At 42.8% G+C, this 11314-nt stretch overlaps 1 protein-coding gene across 4 annotated transcripts in view; it reads left to right on the top strand.

Moving 5' to 3' along the window:
• Positions 1 to 367: 367 nt before the first annotated feature.
• The window catches only part of IL15 (interleukin 15), a 78257-nt gene continuing 67310 nt past the window's right edge, over positions 368 to 11314 (top strand). For 2 of the 4 annotated variants that reach the window (XM_035023014.1, XM_035023012.1), the window contains exon 1: positions 368 to 845. The gene's annotated coding sequence lies outside the window, so the exon portion shown is untranslated. Of the gene's footprint in view, positions 846 to 1155; positions 1444 to 11314 lie in introns of those variants that run through there. The other 2 variants (XM_035023013.1, XM_035023016.1) reach the window with 2 other exon arrangements.

Raw genomic sequence — 11314 nt, 5'->3', positions numbered from 1 at the left:
CTAATACCATTTCACACGGTCCTATTTAATGGGGCCATGTGCAGTGTTCACACTCGAGTATGCACTAGACTGGAAAAGTGATCCACAGGCAGGCTCATTTCTGCCGGTTCACCCTCCGTGTTAACTGCCTTGGACAAAGTAATCATCCAGCTGTCTTATTCCGTCTTCTGCAGTAAGACTTCACCCGAGCCTTCCTTCTTCCAACCTGCGCTGCGGGCTGAGGGGTTGGTCTGGAGTAGCCGCCCAGCCCAGCCCGATCCTACCACACACTTTTCCCTTGCCTCTGGGCCACTTGCAAGCGCAACCACGCGCCCAGGTCTCCAGGTTTTTCCGGGGAGGCCCCCCGCCCTCAGCCAGGCTGGGTGGGTGCTGGGGGTGGTCTCGCAGACTTCTCGCGCTTTCCCTGCAGGTCCCCCGGAAGATACAGGCACAGGCCAAAGCAGCTGTCCGGGGTTGCTGCGAGGCGGGGCCGGCGCTCCCTGACCTCCTCCTCCCTCCAGGTTCTGCGCCCCCGGACTTGGCAGTGGCAGAAACCTGCCAAGAGTCCCAGCCCAGGGGGCGGGGAACTTGGACACCTGGGGCAATCGTTCAGGGTCTGCTGCCACCTTCCCCTCCCCCGGCCTCCGCTGGGGATGTTTATCTTGCCCTGTGCTCCTTGCTCTTTTCTCTTTCACTTTTCTTTTCGCTGGGGGTTGGGACTCCCTGGGTTCAGGGCGCCCATGGGGAACCCCGGCTGACTCGCTCGTTGCAGTCGAAGCCCATCGCCAGGGAAGGGAGCCGGGTGGCCGCGCCCGTCCGGCAGCGCCGCTTGCCGCCCCCAGCCCTGCAGCCCGGACTCCATGGAGGTAGAGTTCTGCTTCTTCGCTCTGGGGGGGGAGGTGGTGGTGGTTGAAAAGGCGATGGAATTTTCCCCGAAAGCCTACGCCTCGGGCCTCTCCCAGCTCCGGGCGGACCCACCCGTTTCCCGCCACCAGCTGCGGGTCGCGCCGCCCCGCCCTGCCCTCTCACGGGGAACACTTGACCGCGACTTCAGTTTTCGGTTGCACTACGCACAGAGGTTTTTCCCCTTCTGACCCTTTATTCCTCCCGTGCCCTCTGCTCGCCATCCTCCACTTTCAGAGGTGCGCAGCTTGCTCGTCCGCTTGCGGGTCCCGCGCCGTTCCTCCGTGCGCTCGCGGTCTTTCGGTGTTGCGGGCAGCGGAGTGGCGGGAGGCAGCGCCCGGCGCCGGGCTCTCCCCTCCGCTGACTCTGCAGCTGACCCGCGGAGAGCGAGGGACGTGCGTCTGGCTGCCCCCGCCACGCTGCCGTTTCGGAGAAGACGCCGTCTGGCAGCACGGAGCGCCGAGTTCTGTACCTAACCGAGCTCAGAGAGTTCAAGAAAGGTACCGCAGCTCCCCGCTTCTTCCCTGCCGCCTCCCAAACTCCCTGTCGGTGGGCGCAAAGGTGTGTAGGGCCCTGCGCGTCTGTCGCTACCTTTGTTTGCAAAATCGAGTTACCCTCCCCTTCTTGGATAAGGACCCTTGTCCTCCTAGGGAGAGGAACTTGCAGAAATGGTTACTGCTGGGCAATCAGGCCTGGGTCTATATTCTCACTTCCAACCCTGGACAAGCCACTCATCTCTTAGAAAAGCAGTCTTAGTAACTTGGAAGAGATGCAGGAGACTTTAATTGCAATAAAACCCTTATCCAAGGTGGATTTAAATGAAAATCCGGTTGATTTTTTCCAACTGAAATTGCATTTTGCGAACGGATACGATGCATTTTAATTTATGTAATGCCGTGCATTTAAGATTTTGATAGCTTCAACGTAGCCATAAAGCAAGGTTATTCTTAAACGATGCGTATTAACAGATTCTTAAACAGGGTGAGTCAGAAGTTTCAAAACTGGAGGTAAAGTGGTTGTCGTTAGCTGTTTTCCATTATGTTTTTTAAAGCTACTTTCTAATGTTATGACACGGGTGATGACATCTACTTGTAACTGATAGGCATCCTCATCTTCTCAGTGTGCCTAACGAGGTTTTACTGACTTGACTGAATGAACAGATTAGATCTGGATGGTTGTGGCATCCTGCGGTGGGATGGCTGTGAGGGGGACTGTTCTACTGAAAGCAGCAAGGTGATATATGGATTCAATTTTTAAACTCCTGTTGTTTTATTGAAAAGCAGTGTGGTGGGCAAGGTAGACAGAGGAAGGTGGTACAAAGGAAAGAACAATATAGAGATATAAAGGAAGGGACTGAAAAAAAAAGCAACAGGCTTCTTAGATTTAAAAAGTGACGAAGAATTTAAAATTTTATGTAATCAAGTTAAGAAGTCTCAGAAGTTCTAAAGGTTTGTTATGATTGTGTTTTAAGGTCACATTCTTGCATCTTTTCCCTGTGTTTTCTCCTCTCAAAGTTTTAGTCATACTCAGAATGGCCTTTCCTGCAGTATCATCTGCTCTGTGACAGAGTGACACAGAGGAGATAGGTTGGTCACTGGTCCTGAAGCTCTAGTAAGCAGTGTTCCCATATTTTGTTTTTTAACTTATTATTAATCTATTAATGTATATATTATTTTTTATTAAGTAAGCTCTACACCCAATGTGGGGCTCGAAGTCACTTCCCGGAGATCAAGAGTCACATGCTCTACTGACCGAACCAGCCAGCCGCCCCTTCCCATACTTTGGATTCACTATTCTCCAGCAGTCTGGAGTGGGAACTCCAGAACCTGGTTTGAAGTTGTAGTCCTGAAATTTGGAATTTTACTGCAGATTTTGGTGGGCTTAAAGAAAACGATTTGATGCTTTTTGTTTCACCCGTGAGATTCAGTTATAAATGTCAGCAGCTCTATTGCAAGACATACTAGTTGTTAATGAAATACATGTTTATCAACTTCTATGAAGGAGGAAGAAAATCAGTGGTTTAAAGTTTATTGAAACAGTTTGATAATTAGAGGATTAGATAATTAGATAATTAGAACCCAGGAGGTTCTCCATCTCAGGTTTGCTGGCTCTGAGTAGATTTCAGGAAGGCTATGATTGAAGCCCTGAAATGTTATGGATAAGTGGACTTTTCTTAGGAAAATGTCCACAACTCTAGTTAGGTTTTTAAGTGGGTCTTGAATCACAAATAGTTTTAAAAACATCTTAAAACTTAGAAAACTGTCCTTTTCTTCATTTATCTCTTAGAGTTTACTGTTAAGTTTGCTCATTAGGTAGCTATTCTTTTGAAGTTTAGTTAATGATAATACAGAGAGTTCTGTCTTTCTGCCAGCAACTTGAATTACGGGAAATAATATGAATTATAGCTAATACTTGTTGAGTTCTTATTATGTACTGGATGTTGTTCCAAGTATGTATTTTTATTTTTATTTTTATTTATTTATTTATTTTTAAGATTTTATTTATTTATTTGAGAGAGAGACTGAGATAGAGAGAGCATGAGAGGGGGGAGGGTCAGAGGGAGAAGCAGACCCCCCGCCGAGCAGGGAGCCCGATGCAGGACTCGATCCCAGGACTCCAGGATCAGGACCTGAGCCGAAGGCAGTTGCTTAACCAACTGAGCCACCCAGGTGCCCCAAAGTATGTATTTTTAAAAATCATCATAATAAAGTTATGTGGTGGTAGGGACTGTATTATACTGCTGAGAAAATTGAAGCATAGGGTAATAAATAACTTTCCCAAAGTTACAGAGCTAGTTAAGTGGTAGAACTGAGGATTTGAACCCGGACAGATTTAAGATCACGGGTATTTAGGAAGAATGATATTTCCATATAAGTATTTCCCACAATTTGGCAGTGACAACTAACCACGACTTCATTTTGATGGACGCAGTGTTATAATGATAGAATGTTGGTTTTCAAGTAACACTGCTTATATAGTACTTGCATGATTGACATCAATCATTAATTATATATTTAAAGATTAGCTTTATGATCAACTAGTATTCACATGAGTGTCCATATGTGTTTGGTTCCTTGGAGAAACTTCTTTCATGGTTCCTGAATGAAAACATTAATTTGCATCAGTTTTTGCTGATAGGGCTTGGCATAGGTACATGTGGATTGATCTGTATGCTGAATTTATCCATCTCCCTGTCCATTCATCCATCCAAGTGGAAAGCTGGGGTTCATGGAGAGATCAGAACAGAAGCCTTTCCCATTATATCACAACCGAGGTGGTGTAGTCAACTATTTGAGAAGCTTTTTCAGAGGCTTTATGGTATGAGGGTTGGCAAGAGGCCAGCTGCTTTCCTTAGTTCAGTATTAGCTCTTTGGTTTACTTACACAGTGATTGCAGATTACTACATGAAGCTATTGAGATTGAATAATGCTTAAGTGCTTGCTGCTATCCTATTTGAATGGATTGAGTGGAAAAATTCCATAGGGAAGTTGGAAGAACCTTTGTGGTTTTAGCTAGTCCTGCAGCATATTCACTACTAGCTATTTAATGGTGAATTTTACTAATTATTATTATTATTATTTTTTAAAGATTTTATTTATTTTTCAACAGAGAGAGAGAGACAGTGAGAGAGGGAACACAAGCAGGGGGAGTGGGAGAGGGAGAAGCAGGATTCCCGCTGAGCTGGGAGCCCAATGTGGGGCTCGATCCCTGGATCCTGGGATCATGACCCGAGCAGAAGGCAGATGCTTAACAAACTGAGCCACCCAGGCGCCCTTTACTAATTATTATTAATTATATTTTATTATTTTGCTTTACTTTTTTTTTTTTTTCAAGTTCCTCAGTACTGGAATCGGATGTAGGAAATAAGAAGCTCTTTGGTCTCATTTCAATTCAGCAGTGTTATTCGTAGTCGTTTTATATCTGGAGGCAGGGTATACGTATACATATATTTTTCAGTGTTTTATCCCACTGTGACTCTAGTAGTGTCTTGTGGGTCATTTTCGAAAGGACCAAAATATACATATATACATATATGCATATGCATATATATGTGTGTGTGTGTATAAAATGTATATTTTGTATATAGACCATATAAAAATGGATAAAAAAGTCTAAATGTGTATTTGCTCATCATGTTCTAGTAGTACATAGTTGCTTCTTCTCCTGATGCTAAGGTTTCTCCAAGTGCTTACAGACTGCAGAGGGGATCAGGAGAGTGACAGAAAGTATTTTGTTAAATAAAGGAATTGAAACTGAAAATGATCCTACAAGAAGAAAATATGATGGTTGTAAGGTTGGTGGGGGCGGGGGGAGCTCTACTTATCACAGTGGCGCAGGAAAGAAGCCCTGTGATACATTCAATAATCCCTTGTATCATTTCATTCTCACTGGGCATTTTGCTTATATGCCTTCTAATAGAAATTCAAGAAATGAAATACCCCTTGGGCACTGTTAGCTCTGACCTCCAAAATATTCAATTATTCTTTAATTGAACATTTTATAGTTAGAAAGTTTACAATATGTTTTTCCAACTTCCGTGTTCTTCTTACTCTTCTGCAACAAAAAGTATATACATTTAAATTTAATTTTTAAAATAATTCTGTTAAAATTATCCTTTATGTTATTTTAAATATTAGTACACAGGTAACCAAAGTAATTCATTAACTTTTGATAAGTAATTATGAGGCATAAAATTAACTATACTGGAAATGTGTATCATAAATGTAGGTATGGGTAGTGTTGATATCAATGCTTTCCTGAAAGAAGTTTCTCTAATATCAGTTTTTCAATTTGCCCCTTTATTTGGCACCCTGGGGAGGCAAGACATATGGTGAGATTCTGAATGGGAGAGAGATGTGCCTTCCTTTGGTAAAATGGGTGAAGGGTAATTATTTATGAAAGGGGAAGTGGGAAAGGAGAACTTGCCAGAAAATGCTTGCTGTTGGCACATTTCAGGCATATCACTTATAAAAAAGGGTTCCTATGGAAATAGTGGATCCGGAAATTGGTTCCTTTAGAACTCTCTATATCCATACAGCCCTTGGAAAGCTGTGGGGTTCCCCAGGGGTGCCTGTTGTTTACTTTGAAGATCTCTGATCTGGTTCAGCCTATTGCCCGCCCTCCTAAGGTTGGTTTGTAGATTGCCAGGGCTCATTTTGCTTAAAACAGAGATTCTGTGTGTGTGTGTGTGTGTGTGTGTGTCTAGGGGAGGGAGGGGTAAAGAACTGGCAGCTGCAGAGGCTTCCCACTGAGACCGGGGTTGGGGGGGAATAGCTTCCAGCCAGGCTTGGGGGATTGGATAGCCTTCCCAGCCTGGGCTCCTCTTCCATGCCAGTTCCAGTCACACTTCTCTGTGCTCTAGACACACTTGCTATTCCTGCTCACTCCTCGTCATCCTTCCTGCGCCCTGCTGAAAGCATCCGACCTTCATAACTGTTGCCGCCCCTTTATACTGCCCAGGTGGAATTATTTTTTCCCTTGTATGAATTTATTTGTTGCTGTGATAACATTTGTCTCTGTAAGTTCATCTTATTATGTGTGTCTCTACAGTCACATTTTGAATAAAGTATTGACAGTGTGAGCCCAGCCCAGGGTTGGTCACATGGTTGATTTGTATTGACTTCAATGAGAGTCAGGACATTCAGCAGTTTGACAACTTAGCAGAGGAGTGTAAAACAGGTAGGAAACAACAGAGCAAAAACAATGATGGACTGCTATCATAAAAACAGTGTTTGGGGGAAATCAGTCTGGGGTAGGATTTATTGAAGAAAAAACAAATTGGAGATAAGGAACCCAGCCAGAAATCCATTGCAGTCCTTCAGCCGTGCAGTCTCATTCCTGTTATCTGCTCAAGGACAGAGCCTTTAGTAATTCATTCTTTCTATCATCAATTTTTGTCTCTCTGTAATGGGTCTTTCCCATCACTATAATTTCTCCCATAAACAACAACAAAAACAACAAACAGCTGTTTGGCCTCATGTTTCTCTCCAGCCACCACCTGGTTTTTCGGTCCCCATTTTCAGTTCTACTTTCTGTCTCCAGTTTCTCTCTTCTCACTATCTCTTGAACCAGGCAGGCTGTCATCCCCACTACTCCACTAAAACTGTCCTTGTCAGAGGTACTAAGCCCCGCCATGTTGGATCCCACGGTTAGGGCTTGATTCTCTTCTGGTGCACTCTTTCAGCAGAGTTTTTTTCAGAGTTTTTCATTTGGCTTCCAGACAGTGCCCCCTCTCCTGCTTGTCCTTCTGCGATACCATCACTCATTTCAGTCTCTTGCTGGTTGCGTTTCCCTAACCTCTAAACAGAGGAGTCAGCGGGCTCAGTCTCTAGGTCTTTTGTCTGTGTAACTCACTCCCTTGGTGATCTCCTCCAGCCTTGTAGCTGTTAATGCCTTCCTAGAGTGGTGATTTCTATATCCGGTCATGACCTCCCCCTGAACTCCAGACTAGTATATACAACAGTCTAGTTAGTATTCCTGAGGAGGTGTCTAGGACTCACTGGATTCCTGGCTTAACCCCCAAACTGCTTCTTCCACTGTCTCCCTCCTCTTACTTGGTGGCAGTTCCATTCTTCGAGTTGCATAGATAATCACGTAGTTCATCTCAGAGTTGTCCTTACTTCTCTTTTTTTCACCCCCCACATTTTAATCTGCCACCGGGTCGTTTAGCTGTCCCTTCAGCGTATATCCCACATCTGACTTCTCACCTGCTTCACTGCGGCCACCTGTATCCAAGCTACTCTTGTCATGCCTCAAGGTATTACTGCAAGATTGGTCTCCCTATTGCTATACTTGCCCCTCCCCCCCAGTCTGTTCTCAGTGGGACACAGCAGCCAGAAAGCTTCTGTTTATTTGCCCTGCCTGCATTAAACAAACAAACCTACAAAACAAACAAGCAAACCCTCAAAACAAACAAACAAACTCCCAGAAACCACTGGTTTAACAAATAGTAATTTGTTACTTGTCATGATTCTGCAGTCTGGGCTACATTCAGCTCCTTAGCTCTTACTAGGCCCCTGGGGAGGAAACATTCCGGAAGGTTTCTTCATTCCTATGTCTGGCACCTCATCTGGGCTGGCTGGAAAGTTAAAGCCCCCTCCTTTGAGTCTTTCTTTCTTTTCCATAAGAACTAGCTCTTAGCAGCAGCTGAGTAAGCCACTTCCTGCTCTGAGTTTGGGATCTAGGGACCTTTTGTGTCCTTCCTTTTGTTTACCTGGTGGTGAGATTTTTGTGTTTTTTTTTTTTTTTTTTTTTTTTAAGTACAATTTCTTTTAAATCTTGAAGGCTTCCTATAAATTTTATTGAGGTTCACTCCATTAGAGAAGGACGTACTCATAAGACTCTCATGACACACCCCTCTTTACTTTGGCTGCAAGTCAGAATGCTGTAGGAGAAACCCTTTCAGAATGCTGTAGGAGAAACCCTTAAGGTTTTTCGAAGCATTTTTGTCCTGCTGACTGGGTCTATGAGGCACTACTTTCATCTAAGTTCTTGATGAGGCATCTTCCAGCCACGCACTTGATTTGATCTTTAACCTGAGAGCACATTGTGCTAATAGACCTTGGATTTGAATTTTGTCCTAGGACTGCTTCTTTCTTTGCGAATCTTCTGCTGTCTGGAGAGGCAAGAATGACAATAAGTTTTCTTTTCTAAGCTGGCAAATCCTGGGTTGAACAATTTTCTCTAAATCCCACTTGAACACTTTAGTTCATCTTTCTCTTCCTGTAATCAATCTTGGGCAGCTAAATGGAGCCAGTTATCACGCTCAGAAATCTTCTTAGTCAGGTCCACAAGTTCATTAGATATATTTTCTTTCTTCTCTATTATTGCAGTGTTGCCAGGCATTTGGCCACAGTGTAATGTGTTGCCCTCTCTCCAGCCACCAGTAAGAAGTTCATCATTGCCTTTCTAACTTTCACTAGAAAGAGTGGCTTTGCTGCATTTCAGGTGTCTACCCACCACCTGGTCTCATTAACAGTTTTAGTATCAGTTTTTAATTGCTATGTGATAAACTCCTCCAAAATTTCATGGTGTGAAACAAGAACATTTTATTTGTTCAAGGTTTGGAAGTTAGAAATTTGGACAGGACACGGTGGCAATGACTTGTCTCCATTCCACAGTGTCTGTGGTCTCAGCTGACTCCAGTGTCCAAGGACTGAGATGGCTCAAGACGTTGGGTCAGGCTGTTGGTGGGTTCTTTCATTCTATTACACTTGGCCTTTCCAAATGGCCAGATTGGGCTTTCTCATAACCTGATGGTCTCAGGGTTGTCAGACTTCTTATATAGTATCCAGCTCCCATAAAAGAGGAAGTGGGAGCTGCAAATCCTTTTAAGGCCTGGGTATAGAATTCCCAGACTTTACATTTGTTTCATTCTATTGGGAATAGCAAGTTAGAAGGCCATCCCAGATTCAGTGGGAGAGGACATAGACTCTTCCTCTCTCTAGGTAGCTTGTCATGCTTGTTCAACGAGGGATGGTGCCGATGATGGCAGCCATCTTTGGAGATGATCAGCCACACATTGTGATCCTGTTAAAACATTAATTAGGTCATTCTCCTCCTCCAGTCAAAACCCTCCTTGGCCTTTTCACCTCACTCTGTAAAAGCCAAATTCCATTGCAAAGGTCAGTAAGGCCCTAAGTGATTTTTATCTCCATTATCTTACCTACTATTCTTCCACTATTTCAGTCACACTGAGAGCCTTTCTCCTCATCACACATACTGCTCTGTTCTTATCTAAGGGTCTTGAACTTGCTGTTCCCCTACTTAGACTGCTCTTCTCTCAGATATAGCCTACTCCTTTACCTCATTGGCTTGGTTCAGTATCCCATTTGTGGTGAGGTTTTCCCCTAACTCATGTACTTCCTGTTGCACTCCCATCAGCACTGTGTTTAAACTCTCCTCCATACACCTATAACTGTCTGACATACTACTAGGTTTATAACTACTAGGTTTATAATACTTTCCAAAACTCTTAGGGTCAGATATGTTTGGAGTTCAGATTTTTTCAGTTTTTGGAAAGGTAACAGTTACTGACTGAATTATGTGTCCCTTCCTACCCTACCCTGAAACCCCCATACAAGAGAGGCTTACTCTTTTAGAAACTTTCAAATATGCAATACAGTATTAACTATAGTCACCATGCTGTACATTACATTCCCATGGCTTATTTATTTTATAACTAGAAGTTTGTACCTTTCAACTCCTTTTACCCATTTCACCCATTCCTCAACCCCCTGCCTCTGGCAACCACCCATCTATTTTCTGTATCTATGAGTTCATTTTTATTTATTTATTTTTTTAATATACCAGTCTTTAAAGAGTCCCTTCCTCTGTGAAGTTCTCCAGGCAAAGCCCCAACTTTACCTCCTCTCAAGCCCCCTGGAAATATTGACTACATTTCTCCTTTGTTTTTGTCCCCTCCTGATGGGTACATCTCTAATAGTATTGGCAGTATTTTATTATATTGACTTGTTTTCAGATTGACTTTCCTCTTGAGTGAATGACGAAAGTGGTACCAAGAATGACAAGAATTGTAATGATGGAGTTGGAAAGGCTGCAGTTTGGGAAATGCAGCATCCTTGTGTGCCTAGCACCTTGCCTGGCACATAATCGATCTTTAATAATGTTATTTTTGCTGTCCATAATCTATCACATATTGCTGAGGGGCCAAGTGATAAAAGGTTTTGAGAAAAGGAGTTTGACTAGATTTGACCGGAAATAAATCATCAATGATCAGATAGCTCTTGGAAAACCAATACCAGCATATTGTCAGGGTCAGGAAGGGAAATAGAATTTCCGGAGGATCTAATTTGGGCCAGACTACTGATAGAATCCTTACATTCATTTTTAGGATGATGCATATGAGCTTTTTTAGATCAGCATGAGCCTATTAGAACTAAAAAAAAGAGGGGGGTGCTGTTTAATATTTTGTGCCAGTTTTTATTGAGGGGATCATTTAATAAATTGCAAAGTAAATCCTTCAGTAAATGAAAGGAAATAGAAACAAGACACACCCTATTCTTTAAAATTTTTTAATAGAAATTTTTTCATTTTCTTAATTCTATTTGCCAATTATTTTGAAAAAAATATTTCAAAATACAAAAAAGATGAAAAAAATTTTGTAAAAATAGTAGTACTGTTAATATTTAATTCATTTAGTGCTCCTTCTCCTGAGAATCCAAGGAAACAAATACATAGACATAACAACTTTATTATGTCACTTTAAAATTTGCAGTAACCCCAGATGTCAGAGTTTTAAGAATCTGTATTTTATATCATTAGACTTTACCCCTGGACTCTTCTCATTGTTTTGTGAAGGACTTCTAAAACTTCAGACCTGTGGTTTTATGATGGCTGATTTAGATTTGATATTGAGGTATCTCTCTTCTAAACCTTGACCTTTCTTAATTCAAGACACATTACTTTTAGC

This window comes from Mirounga leonina, unplaced genomic scaffold (assembly GCF_011800145.1).
Source record: "Mirounga leonina isolate KUSES-001 unplaced genomic scaffold, KU_Mleo_1.0 Mir_176, whole genome shotgun sequence".
NCBI classification, from domain to species: domain Eukaryota; kingdom Metazoa; phylum Chordata; class Mammalia; order Carnivora; family Phocidae; genus Mirounga; species Mirounga leonina.
Note: the sequence above shows the minus strand (reverse complement) of the source record. Positions and strands in the feature narration are given on the sequence as shown.